Raw genomic sequence first — 13,712 nt, 5'->3', positions numbered from 1 at the left:
AACCACTGAAGTCTGACTATCAAGGTCAGAGATCAACATCCTAGTTCCAAATAATAATTCGTACGGACTGAATCCCTTCAGAGAATTTCTTGGCAAGTTATTTAGACTACGTTGGACACATATTAGATGTTTGACCCACCCAGCTCCCGAACCTAATATCCTTTCCATTATAGATTGCTTTCTGCCTTGGTTTTTTCTTTACACCATCCAGTACCCTCAGGAAGGAAGTGAGAAGATTCCCGCTGGGCTGTGCTCATTTGGCCATGTTTCCCCCCAGGCTGGTGTGCCAGAGTGAAAACAATGGTCGAACGTAACATGCTCTTAGCGTATATGCCATTTAGACTCGCAAATCTTGTATAATAGTCCGGACGTCAGCCGAGTGCTGGTGATCTACATTATAAGTGGAAATTAGCCTGTATATGTTAATCGCAAGCCATTCTTTTTGCTGGTAATATTATCTGCCTTGATACGACGAGGTATTAAACTGTTTCTCTCCCCACTGCGATCTCTGTTGCAGTTTGGGCAGTTTTTTACAAACATGGTGTAGTGCAGGCTCATGCCTGGCCACCAGTACCGTGATTGTAATTCTTCCAGAGAATCTTTCAGTTTGAGGTGTCCGAGACCCTCGCCCATGTGTGCGTCTGCGATTAACAAGCTTCTCCTGTCCATGTTTGGAATCACTCTATCCCCCACTCCAGGGATTCGAGCAAAAGGGACGGAGTTCGCATCGATTATGTATGTATAATTGAGTGGATAGTTGATCGGTAACGCTGAGCAGTCGCCTTTTGATGACGTTTTCACCGCCAGCATTGTTTCACCGTCAATGTATTTTAATGTACGCTTTTTTCGATTTACGGGAGCCGGTTTAGTGGCTGCCGCTGCGGCTGCTTCAGCCAATGAATTCCCCACAACGTGAACGCCATCACGCTGATGACTCAGTGAGTGTGTCACGTGAGTCTTTGGTAGTTCTTTTTTCAAAAGAGCTACTTGTTCCCAGAGCAGTTTCTGCTTTATTGGTGCATCTGTGTCATCTTTGTAACCGTTCTGAATCCATGTCTGCAAATCCTTGTTATATGCTTTGACGCAGTAATATGAATCTGACACTATAAGTGTCGGGAATTCGCGATCCGCATTATCTAGCGCCATTTTCAAAGCTATTATTTCAGTTTGTAGTTCTGAATTAGTTTCTACTGAGTGTGATTTTGTTAATAGAGGTCTTAGTTTACCTCCGCGCCACACTTCTTTTGTAATCTCACATGTGGGGTTGTATGCTTGTTCTCCCCAAACGGAGGGTTGAGCATGTCCGTCTGTATAGATTACACAGGCGTAATGTCGTAGAGGAAGAATGTCGATTGGCAGAGGATACGTCTTTTCATATTTTAGATTTTTTAATTCTTCTAGTTCTGGATCAAAGTAGTAGTATACTTTGTCCGTTGTGATTGAATTCACCCATTGTATCCATTCCGGATTCAATGTTGTTGTTGGTAAATTACAAGGTGTTGTTAATGCCTCAAAGGCTGATTCTGCTGTTCTGACTGTGATATGTCTACCGTCAGCTATGTCTTTTTCTCTAGCTATTGCGGTTTGAACTGCACGAATGATTTTTTCTGTATTACTGAATTTCTGTTCAGCTTCTGTGTACAAGTGTGATTTGAATGCAATTGGTACCTTTTCTCCTTCATTAGAAGTCAGGTATGTGAATCCGCATCTCCCTGGGATGACTCGAATCACAAGATTGCGTGTGTTATCACGTGTTTCTAATTTTGTTTTAATTAGCATGTCTGTTTGTAAGGATCTCAAAATTTCTGTGTGTGTTTGAGTCCAATTGGATCTTTTAAAGTCTGGTTTAATTAGATCATAAAGGGGTTTGACCCTTTCTGCGTAATTTGCAATGTATGTTCTTCCGAAATTTAGGAAACCTAGAATTGACTGTAGGTTTTTTAGTGTTTTAGGAGCTTGGATTACGGCACATTTCTCTAGGAAATTGTCAGCCAAGCTTTTGCCTTCACTTGATAACTCATATCCTAAGAATAGGACCGTCAGATGGGCAATTCTGGACTTTTTAAAGTTGAATTTGTAACCCTCTGTAGCGAACCCAAGTATTATGGTGTTCACCCTTTTCAAGTGAGTCTCCAAGTCATCATCTGCTAAGTAAATGTCATCGACATAAGATAATGCTTCATCATCATATAGTTGTAGTAATTCTGTTACTCTCGCTGAGAATACCCCCGGGCTGTTCTTGTACCCCTGGGCTAACCGACAGAATTGCTTTTGAGTGCCATTTACTGAGAATGCAGTTAGATATCTGCTCTCTGGTGCTATGTTTTGACAAAAGAATCCATTGGAGATGTCCAAGGTTGTTTTGTATTTTTTGCGCACTATGTTATTCATTAGTGCAGCACTGTGTGAGTTTTGCACTGCAAAGGTTTTGCAACATGTGTTAAGGTGTCGGTAATCCATAACTAGACGATATGAATTGTCTGGTTTGGAGACCGGAAACAAAGGATTGTTCATTTGTGAGGTGCAAGTTTCAATCACCCCCTGGTATTCTAGCTGATCTAGTATTTCATTTACCTGTTTTTTAGCTTCTTGCTTAATTGGGTACTGCCTTTGTGCAGTAGGTTGTGATTTTAACTGGATTTTGTGAGGAGGGGAGTCCTCATCCCATCCTACATGATTTTTATATAAAGCAGGTGCTAAGGCCACTGCCCACTTTCTAGCAAGTGTGTATTTTTTATGAATCGGGATATGATTCGAGAAGGCAGGCATAATTACTTCTTCGCCATGAGGGCACTCCCTGACAAACTCTGGTGGCCAGTCTTTTTCAGCTAGAAGGATGTCATAACCCTTTGAGAGGTTATCCCAAAATAGTCCCCTTATTTTCCTAGTCTTATCTCCCTCTATACGTAATGTTATCTCGTATATCTTGTGGGGCTTGCTAACTCTGGTGTCTGCAGTTTCCACTTGAAGGTATTCATTCGTGTCCACTGTCTCCAGATGATTCATAAGGACTTTGCGAGCTATGCTCACCTCTGCTGCGCTGTCTAGCATTGTCTGAGCCCATTCTCCGTTTTTCAGTTGTGTCCTCAGTATTCTCGGCATTTTTAACTACCTTGATACTGGCTACCTTCTTTTTTGGAAATTGTAATTTCTTTTTTGGCTGAGCAGGTTCCTTGTCTTTGGACTTGGCGTGCTCTTCTGATCGTCCTCTTCTTTCCGATTTCTGCGAGGAAGTCTGAAAAGATTGAGAGGGACGTGTATCAATGTCTTGATATCTATCAGGTTTTTTAATATTATCCCTATTTCTAAGGTTATATCTATTCCCAGAGGGGTCACTCTGCGGTGACCTCTGTCTTTGGTTTGGAGATTTCTCTCTTCGCCTGGGAGACCTCCCTCGGGACTGGAATTTCTTTTCTTTAGGATTGGATTGTTTGTTTCCATCCCAGTTCTTTTTTGGTGAATTATTATTAAAAAATATTTTTTCTGGACTTGTAGTCAGTTGCGGTTTTACTGGTATTCCACCTAGACTATCTCTGCCTAGTTCTTCATAGGATTTTTCTATGATTCTGGCAATTTCAGCTGGTTGGTCTGCTATATCTGTCTCTTTTAACCTCTGGCGGATCGCCACGTTTGCTGCCTCACCTTTTATGTTGGCTAATAATATAGCCGAGACCTGCTTGAAGTCTTTTAGTAATTTCATACCAAGGGTTAAAGCAGGTTCTGGACCGTATTAATCTTGAATTTGTTTTAGCACATCTGGTATTACCGAAATGGATGGAACACCGTGCGTTTTTGTGTAGATGGAAGCAAAGACTGTACCCCAAGTGTCACAGTCCTCAATGTGTGGTGCGATTCCCATTGGGAGACATATAGTCAGAATCCTGTGTTTTTCTAATGGGGTGGTGTCAGGAAACACCGCCTCCATTTGGGTAATTTTCTGTGCCAACCAGAATGGTATCTGTTCCCGTTTAGCTGGAACTTTACCTAGGCAGGATTGGATGTTCTGTGGTGTAATTTTATTTGTGTTCCCCTGGTGAGGGGTCAGCTGTGGAAGTTTAATCGCTGGCTGAATTGTTGAAGTCCGCATTACATACTGAACTAATTGTCTATGAATTTTTAGTAGTTGTTTTAGCTGTATTAACAGCTCTGCTGCAGGCATTCTTTCGATGTCTGGATGTGGTGTGTATCCGGCTAAGACCGGCCACGTTGCTCCTGGTCTTCCTAAAGGACCGAGCCTTGTAATGTGATTGTTATGTATTAGGGCGCCATCAAATAAGAGCAAATGCTCTTGGAATTTGAGTGGTACTTCCACCTCCTCGAAAGGAGTGTACGTTTCAGGAGGTTCCTCTACTTTGTAATAGTGGAAGTACTTTGTTACAGCATTTGCTGCTGGAAAATGTATCCATGAATAGTATACCTCTGTCTGCCGATATTCGTGTGCCTCGATTATGAATATGACTGTGCCACCTCTATGTGTCAGTCCATTTTCTATAAGTTTTAAGGTTATAGATCTCCTTTTAATGACCGGAATGAGTGTTATATTCGGGTCTGCTGCTTGCATGGTAGCATCAGCATCTGCGAGTTCAGTTGCTAATCTAACTGCCTCTCTTTCATCATCACTCTCTGCCATTTTACAGACAGGATGGTATTATGTTTGTTTGCAGATCAGCTTTCTTTATGGAAACAGAGATTAGATGCACAATTTTTTGGAACAGTGTATCCTTCAACGTTGACTATACCAAGAACCATACATAGGAGTTCCCTCCTGCGAGGTTTTGGAGGATATTACCTTTCACCCACTCCAGACGTCTTTGGAGTATAATGGAAAAAGGGGTCTGAGTGAGAAAACACGACTGAGTTACTCTAAATGTCTTACGTTAGTTTTATCGCCCTTTCCAAACGCGTTGGGCGCCATGTAGTGTAGCTCCTATTTTCCCAATAGGCTCTGCGCATTGGAATAATACCTACAGCAGTAAAGGCCTAGACCAGACGTTAACTAGGTCTACTACTGTCGATACTAGACTTAATTTTTGGGTTTGCCAGCGTAGCTCAGAGTTCGCTAGAAACTTTCTCGAATGTTCAAGGAGGAATTAACTTCCCTGATTAGACAAGAAGGGATTTAGTTTCTGACAACCATAGAACATGACAACTTTGCTCTCCCCTAATCAAGAGTCAATCTCAAGAGTCGTGTGAGCACAAGGCAATTATTTTACTCAGTCAGTACGTGCATTCTTAGTCTCATCAGATTGTAGAGAAAAGGAAGAGACGGGCGTGTTCAATAAAAAGGTGTTATTTATTGATCAGTCTCTTTTCTCGTACAAGAGAAATGGATCGATATTATTGCAATACTTATAGTTAAGTAAAGTGCATACATTAAAAGCAATAGTATAAAATAATACTGTAAAAACATTGATATGGTTTCTGAGCCATATGATGTTTAAAATGATTAAAATATATTTACATACACATATACATTTGACTAAACGTACTCAACTGGTGTTTCTAAATACGCCTACCCCGTGTACCTGACCTAAGTCTAATGCGTGGGCGGGAATAGAAAGTTACAGTTTAAGTTAAGTTTGTTTTTGCCAAGTGAATAACTAAAGAATTCTCTGTGAGGGGTTATTCAGTTCTGTACCTGGAAGTTAGGATGAATGAGGAATGGTATCTCTTTCTCTGCTCTCGATATTCCAGGCTGCCTGCGAGGGCTGCCCAGAAACGCCGGTGCTGGGTCTCTCGGCTTGAGATAGCAGCGCGTCTCTCAGCGCGTCAGGAAGGCGGGGCTGCTGCCAGCGGGGTCTGCTTCTGCTCTCGGCTTCGGCAAGTAGGGCTGCTCCGTCTTGTCACCACGCGTGTGTTTGCATAGGGCAAGATCGGCAATATTTATACCTTAAAGGTGCCGAGATTGACGTAAGGATGGACATAGATACGTCAATAAAGATGTCATACGACTTGCTCGTTAGCACATTCTTTACTAAAGTTCTCTGTGAAATCAAAACAATGGCCGCACGGATTTTCCAGGTTGTCATAGGTTTGATTTGTTATGAGAACGTCGTATGCCTTATCAGGGGCTGGAGGAATGTCGCTTGTCTAATTAGATCTCAAGCGTTATGACCTAATCAGATAACATGTTCCTGTGCCGTAGTGTGACTGCGTCAGATAACGGTATCTGCATCATGGGGGCTGTTCTTGCCTCATGGGCTGACTGTTAGTTAACTTGATAGTTAGTTTAACCAGAATAGGTTCAGGAATAGGGGGATCGATTCAGAACCTATAGGAATACATGACAATGTAAATTGCATCAGGAGGTTGTCTGCACATCCAGACAGCTGACAGCAATACACACACCCACATCCCATGTGCCATCATTTGCACAGATCAGACCTATTCCTATTGCGGTGTGATATTTCCAAAACTATTACATGGACATCATCAGACAGCATAAATGTGAGATTTGTGACAAATGGTCTGTGATGCCATCACACATATGAGCTGTTATTTTGCACAAGTGGCATGGTGTGCGTACATTAGAAACCCTGTCATCACGGCAAGGACCCAACATAGATACTCCTACAGCAGATATACTGAACAGTATGAACTAGTTACTTACCTTTTGTAACGAAATATCTGTAAGGAACAGTAGTTAGTACCATATTCCTAACTTGGAATACATACCAGGCTTTGGAATAAATTGGTCCGTGGATGCCATCGCTCTGCCCAGTGTGTCAGTACTATCCAGCCCACACCGGATCGAATACCGTGTCGCAGATCGGCATTCTACAAGGGCTTGGCCAAGTATTGCCCGTACCTACAACCCGCACTCTGGCAGCAGTTCCACAACCGTGTCCCACAGAGAGTGTGTGTAGCGGAAAAAGAGGCATGTGATGTTGGAAGACCTCAGTCCCAGACACAGGGAGGATGATACCATCTTTCCGTACTGCTCATACCTCTTGGATACCCTGTCCAGCGGAGCAAACGGGAATGCGGTATGTGATTTGGAGGCCTGGATGCTCATGCTCTCTGGGGTGGGGTGGGTGGACAGGAAACATGGGTCGTCCGGGGAGGGGTGTGGGCGTCTGGCAACGTGCCTATCTACAGCCAAACCTGCAGCGGGCCTGGGCATGGTGGCCAATATAGCATCAGTCAATTACTCATGAAATGGCTGCAGAGGCTCTGCAGAGCTTGACTGCAGTTTAAGGAGCTCAGTGAGGAGGTTGCTCTTCACGGCCGCAACGGGGAGATCCCACGTAAACACAACACTGTACGTTGCCCGCTCATCCAACGACACGTTTGGAGTAGAGACATTACCAGTGTCTGACGAGGTGTACAGACCACTCACATCCCCCAGTCCACCTGTCCTGTTGTCTTGGGACTGACACTCACGTGTCAGTGGGTCTTCTGAACCCTCCCAATACTCCTTATTACCCATTCCCTGATAATCAGGGTTGTCATAAGCTGTGCCCGGCTCGTTGAAGTTTACCTCCCCATGCAGCATTAAAAGCGGTGTTCTATCGCACAGTTCCCACGCCAGAGCCGTATAGTGTGTGATATCTGGGACAGCACAACCCGAGGACGGCACCAAGGGTGACACCTGGGGGACTGTTGCCGGTGAGGTTGTGAGGTGAACCAGCGAGGACCAGGATCACCAATCGGATCCTGTCTGTCCCAGCGGGGCCGGGACGAAGGCGCTGCCTGCGTCAGAGCCAAAGCGAGTGGCGGCGGCGGGGGCAAAGCACCAGACCCGCTAGTGCCCCCAGACGGGTCCGCTGGGCCCTAAGCCGCGGCATAGGCTGTCGGTGGAGTGAGGGACATCATGGCCATGAGGAAGCGCACTTAGTCCTCCTGCGTCACATGCTGGCCAGGGACCGGAGGTCGTGGTGCCGGCTACAACGGCAGAAAATCTGACCGAGCCGCGTGGGCGCTGTCACCCAAATCCCATGCAGCATTGCATGTGCATTGTGGTGAGTTAGAATTGCGATGACGTCTCTTTGACTTCTTGTGGTTACCTGACGACTTTGCCCTGGAGGACTGATGTCAAATCCCGGGGCTCTGATGTCTCAACACCCAGGCACTTGACCTCCGTCCAGACCATGAGCTATTACGGTGCAGGGCCAACTGCTGGAGTCCGAGCAGCTTGTGGGACCACTCACACCTAGCTTCATATGTCTGGTCCCGGCAGTCGGAGCAGCTCTTGGTGTCATGCTTGACGTCAAAACAGTGGAGACACCAACGGAGAGGGTCAGTCACCGACATGAGTCGGTCGCAATCCTCACAGGCTTGGAAATGGCCATCCCTATTGGCACCGTCCTGAGTCGGACAATCCAAGTTAAATGGTCAGAAGTGATTGTACTATGATTTGAAAAAGAAAAATGAGTACAGTTACACTTATACGGGAACAGTGCTGGTGGTGTGAAAAAAGAGGACCTGACGTGAGCACGCAGAGGCGACGTATGAGTACTCAGACAACGTCATCACGGCCCACACAACGCCAATGACACACGCGGAGCCACAGGAGATGCCTACCGACACACACAAGTGTACTGCTAAGCGGAAATTGCCATATCCAGGAGGACACTTGGGGATATTCTAAGGTGAGGAATATAATACTGACCTGTTTGTTTCATATGCAAACAGCATGCACAATGTCGCACAGGGCACACACATGACGTGGTCACACAGGGTCATGCTGTGCGTAAATTCGACCTCTGTGACAGTGGGCATGTTGCTGTCATCATGTGACAGTTCCCTGTACTGATGGTGTGCCATTCCAGTGATGATGTGCATCACGATATGTTGCAGATGTTACTCAGGTGCGAAGTGTTGAATGTATGTGATACACATGTGCAAAATGATTACTGACATGTCTCAACAGCTCTTCACACATCAACTGAGCCACAAGGTCACAGTCCCTGTTCTTCTTCAATGTCTGCCACACCTGGGGCATGCTGATGTAATGATGCCTTGCTGATGTATGCTTCCACATCGTCAACATGAGTGTAGACTACATCCCTGCAATGTGATTTACTGGAGTCACTCTCCCAATGGTGACATGAAGGAGGTCAGGAACACAGCCTACACAAGCGTTCACTTGAGCATGTCTGACGCACTGTACCCCAATGGTACGTGCGTGTGTACGCCTCGTTTCGCTAATGTATTTTAGCCATACGCGAGCACAGCGTACCCCAATGGTACGTGCGTGTGTACGCCTTGTTTCACAATTGCATTTTAGCCATACGCGAGCACAGCGTACCCCAATGGTACGTGCGTGTATACGCCTCATTTTGCTATTGCATTTTAGCCATATGCAAGCACAGCGTACCCCAATGGTACGTGCGTGTGTACGCCTCGTTTCACAATTGCATTTTAGCCATACGCGAGCACAGCGTACCCCAATGGTAAGTGCGTGTGTACGCCTCGTTACATCATTGAATGGGTTGCATTTGCAATGGCAATGGCACAGTACTTGTGTGGGTATTCAAATAAATACATAGGGAACATCTAGGGGAACAGTGGAATGATCAGAATGCAACCAGGTTGTCATGGATACAGAGAGGTTTGAGCCTCCTACAGGTGTCCTAGAAAATTCAGTTGGGTAAAAGTATACAATGTTGTAAAAGTTGTTGTTCATCTCTGGCTCAGTTTTCAAACCATGCATATGTGTGTCATGGCCTTATGTGTGATGTGATTGGATGAAACATAGGATGCAGACTATGGTGGCCTATCACACACTACTCCTTGGACTCACATACCCTCTGCAGCACAAATATAAGGCAGCATGTGGCTGTGGGAGGGCACTTGCCTGCACAACATTGTAGTGGTAACCACAGCTGCTGTCTCTTTATCCTCTGGACCCTGATTGGCTGAGCATGGAGAGGGCACCTGCATTCACTGATGGTGAGAACAAGGCCCTGCTGGATGCCCTCCTGCCAAACTACAGCAAGCTGTATGGGAGACCAGAGGATCAGGTGAGTGATGTGTGCAATACCTTGGAGTGTGCACCTGTTGTGTGTGTGACATTATAGCCACTGTGTATGTATAGTGGATAGTTGCTATGTTGTTGGGAGTGAGTGCCAGGGTGTACAGTGTTGTTTCAAGAGAGTTCTTTGTTGTAGTGGGGTGTGTAACAGCATGTCACGTGCTGCAGTGCACCCAGATGTAGCATATATTGCTCAGTGAGTGCCATGCTCAAAGAGTGGTTTGCCCCCCTCATGTCATCTGTAGCCTTTAAATGGCATGTAATGCAGTTGTGTTTGCTCACAGGCCACATACTCCTGGACAATGATGCAAATGTGTGGAGCTTCCGATGCCCTCTTGTCCTCAAGTATTTTGTGCTCATATGTGTGTCATTGAAACATGGACCAGGTGTACTGATGTTCTTTCATTTTACATTTGTGACCGTTATCTGCCTAAGAGAAGGGTGAAATCTGGGTGGCCATCGTCAGGGCTGTCAGGAGTGAGGGGGGGCCTCGCAGGAGGCTCAGAAACATGAAGAAGAGGTGGCAGGACATCCGGTGCTAGACCCGCCGCATCGCCAGAGTACAGCTGAAGCTGGAAGCTCTTGCCACCTCACCCCCCACATGCTGCGGGTCCTGGAAGTGGTGTTCCCTGACCTCCATAGGCAGTTGCAGCAGGAACAGCAGCAAGAAGGGGGTAGGTACATGTCTGTTTGTTGTCATGTGTGTCACATGCTACCTGCAGTGCACCGAAGCATGGTAACACTCCCATAGTTGGAGTCGTGTGGTCAGACAGACACTCAAAGCATTGGCATGAGAATGTCCCAGTTTCATCAGCTGCTTCTTTACATGCCTTGCCCTACTCCACATTTGACCAGTGCTTTGGCTAATGATTGTTTTTGACATGTACTCCTATGGTGCAATGTCTTAGTATGCATCTTCCTTTGCACATCATCATGTTGGAGGGGGGTCTGTGACACCTGTTGGTACCTTACATGTAGCTCCACATGTGCACTGTGTCAGCCCTTCTTCATATTTTGGTACGGATCTTGGGTCTCAACATGTGTTTTCAGCACGAGTCAGCCTCAGTGGCCTTTCTCCATGGTACATTTTCTAATTGTCATGTGTTAGCTACAGGTGCACACTGTACAAGTGCACTAAATTTGGCTTGTACATACTCACACTGGGCAGTGAGTGTGTGCATATTCTCGAAATAAGTTGCATGTAGTTTGTAAATAATATTGATGATCAGCCACACAATGTGGCTTTGGGTGTAGACAGCTGTGATGCCAGTGTGAGGTGTTGGGACACTTGGTTCAGGTCCCAGGATGGCATCACATGGCAGTTCAGGCAGGACTTTTCCCATGTGGCACAAGGTCAAAGCAAAACAAACATGACCAGGTCTGGCTTTGGGTGGCAGGGTGGGCAAATGAACTGTGATGCATCATTAGCTATCCTGTTGTCAGGCAGTGGATCATCATTGTGTCTCTCATGCAAGCTTTTGCCTTGCCTGTTGCTTGTATCCTACTATACATTGAGCGTTGTCTCTCTTACAATTGGCCAAAACTAGTCTTAGCATTGTGCAGAGTTCTTTGGCATGAGACTCATGATGCATGCCATGTTTATAATTGTGCCCAAAGGATTTGTAGCTGATATGTCTGATGTGTACAGGTGACTGATATCTTTTTCTTATTCTCCTTGCCAACAGCATCATCATCTGAATCTGGAGGAGACACAGGCGCGGACCAGGCAGAGGGACCCAGCGACAGTGCCACCTGCTTTGAGGTGTCAGAGGGAGGCAGTGGCATGGAGGGTGAGGAGAGTCTGCAGGCCGGACCCCATGTGACTGACACATCTTACCATGCCGACAACTCCGCGTCAGACTCTCAGGAGGGGGGGGAATATGCAGCAATGGTCACATCTTCTTCTTCGGCTGCCCTCCCCTCCTCCAGTACCATCTCCACCCTCCCAGTCGTTAGTGTCCCTAGGGTCCGTGCTAGACCCCGTGTCTCCTTTGTTCCCGGCACCGCAGCCCCTGCCCCTGTGTCCCCTGCTTCCCTCAGTGCTGAGACTGTGGACCTACTCCGGCAGATAGCAGTAGGTCAGACATCCATGTTGACTGTCCTCCATGGACATACACGACTCATTACACAGTTGGTGTCGTTCATGGAGGGCATGTCATCGGCCATGTCTGATCTGCGTCGGAGTGTGGCTGCCATAGAGTCAACACTGGCGGCAGCTCTGTATACCCAGCAGCATCTGCCCCCCCATCCTTCAGACGTATCCACCTATGCCTCTCCCATACCTACCCAACATACACGCAGACGCCACAGGTCAGACACAACACCAGACACACCCAGCACACCCACACGGCAGAAGAAGATCAAAGCTCCACGCACCCAATCTCAAGGGGATGTAGGCACACCCTCACGGAGAGGGGACACAGCTCACACACGCATCCACAGACCCAGGAGAACAGACTCACAGCCCGCTACCTCCACCCCCAATATGTCCCCGGGTTCAGGTGGTCGTTTTTCCGAACTGGCTGAAGTGTGCAGCCAAGTTTATCTTGCTACTTTCAGCGATGCACCGGCCAGTGTGGATGAATCCACAACACCTGAACCCACTCCACCTGTCCTTCCCTCTCCTGTCCATGCGGTGCCAAAGGATTCCACAGATGATGCCCCCAGAGTTACCACAGCGGATTGAACTACATGTGCAGGCAAGTTTGGGTGTGAGCACATCCATGAAGGCACAAACTGTTATTCTGACTTGTTTGGACTGGCCATTGGCCGTTTATGAGCAAGGACTCTTATTTGCGTTTTCAATTTTGAACCAGCTGAATAAAGCTATTCATTTCATTTTCTGAACTTTAGTTTGTCTGATGATGTCTGTGACTGGTATGTGCCTGGGAGCTGGTATGATGTTCAAATGTGGGTATGTTAACATATGTCTATCTCCTGATGGTAATGAGGTTAACAATGGTATGTTTTTGATTTAAAGGCTGGGCACTGCTGGGCACTGGTGGGCACTGGTGGTGGTCTTAGCCACACACACACTCTGAGGCTGGGCACTGGTGGGGATCTTAGCCACACACACACACTCTGAGGTTAGGCACTGGTGGGGGTCTTAGCCACACACACACTCTGAGGCTGGGCACTGGTGGGGGTCTTAGCCACACACACACTCTGATGCTGGGCACTGGTGGGCACTGGTGGGGATCATAGCCACATACACACTCTGAGGCTGGGCTCTGGTGGGCACTGGTGGGGGTCTTAGCCACACACACACTCTGATGCTGGGCACTGGTGGGCACTGGTGGGGGTCTTAGCCACACACACACTCTGAGGCTGGGCACTGGTGGGGGTCTTAGCCACACACACACTCTGAGGCTGGGCACTGGTGGGCACTGGTGGGGGTCTTAGCCACACACACACTCTGAGGCTGGGCACTGGTGGGGGTCTTAGCCACACACACACTCTGATGCTGGGCACTGGTGGGGGTCTTAGCCACACACACACTCTGAGGCTGGGCACTGGTGGGGGTCTTAGCCACATACACACTCTGAGGCTGGGCAATGGTGGGCACTGGTGGGGGTGTTAGCCACACACACACACTCTGAGGTGGGGCACTGGTGGGCACTGGTGGGACTGGTGGGGGTCTTAGCCACACACACACTCTGATGCTGGGCACTGGTGGGGGTCTTAGCCACACACACACTCTGATGCTGGGCACTGGTGGGCACTGGTGGGGGTCTTA

The 13,712-nt window shown here is 47.2% G+C and overlaps 1 protein-coding gene across 7 annotated transcripts in view; it reads right to left on the bottom strand.

Moving 5' to 3' along the window:
• Positions 1-13,712, bottom strand: part of LOC144806278 (collagen alpha-1(XII) chain-like) — a 655,546-nt gene that overhangs the window by 471,679 nt on the left and 170,155 nt on the right. The gene's annotated exons all lie outside the window — the stretch shown is intronic.

Source organism: Lissotriton helveticus, chromosome 1_1 (assembly GCF_964261635.1).
Source record: "Lissotriton helveticus chromosome 1_1, aLisHel1.1, whole genome shotgun sequence".
NCBI classification, from domain to species: Eukaryota; Metazoa; Chordata; class Amphibia; order Caudata; family Salamandridae; genus Lissotriton; species Lissotriton helveticus.
Note: the sequence above shows the minus strand (reverse complement) of the source record. Positions and strands in the feature narration are given on the sequence as shown.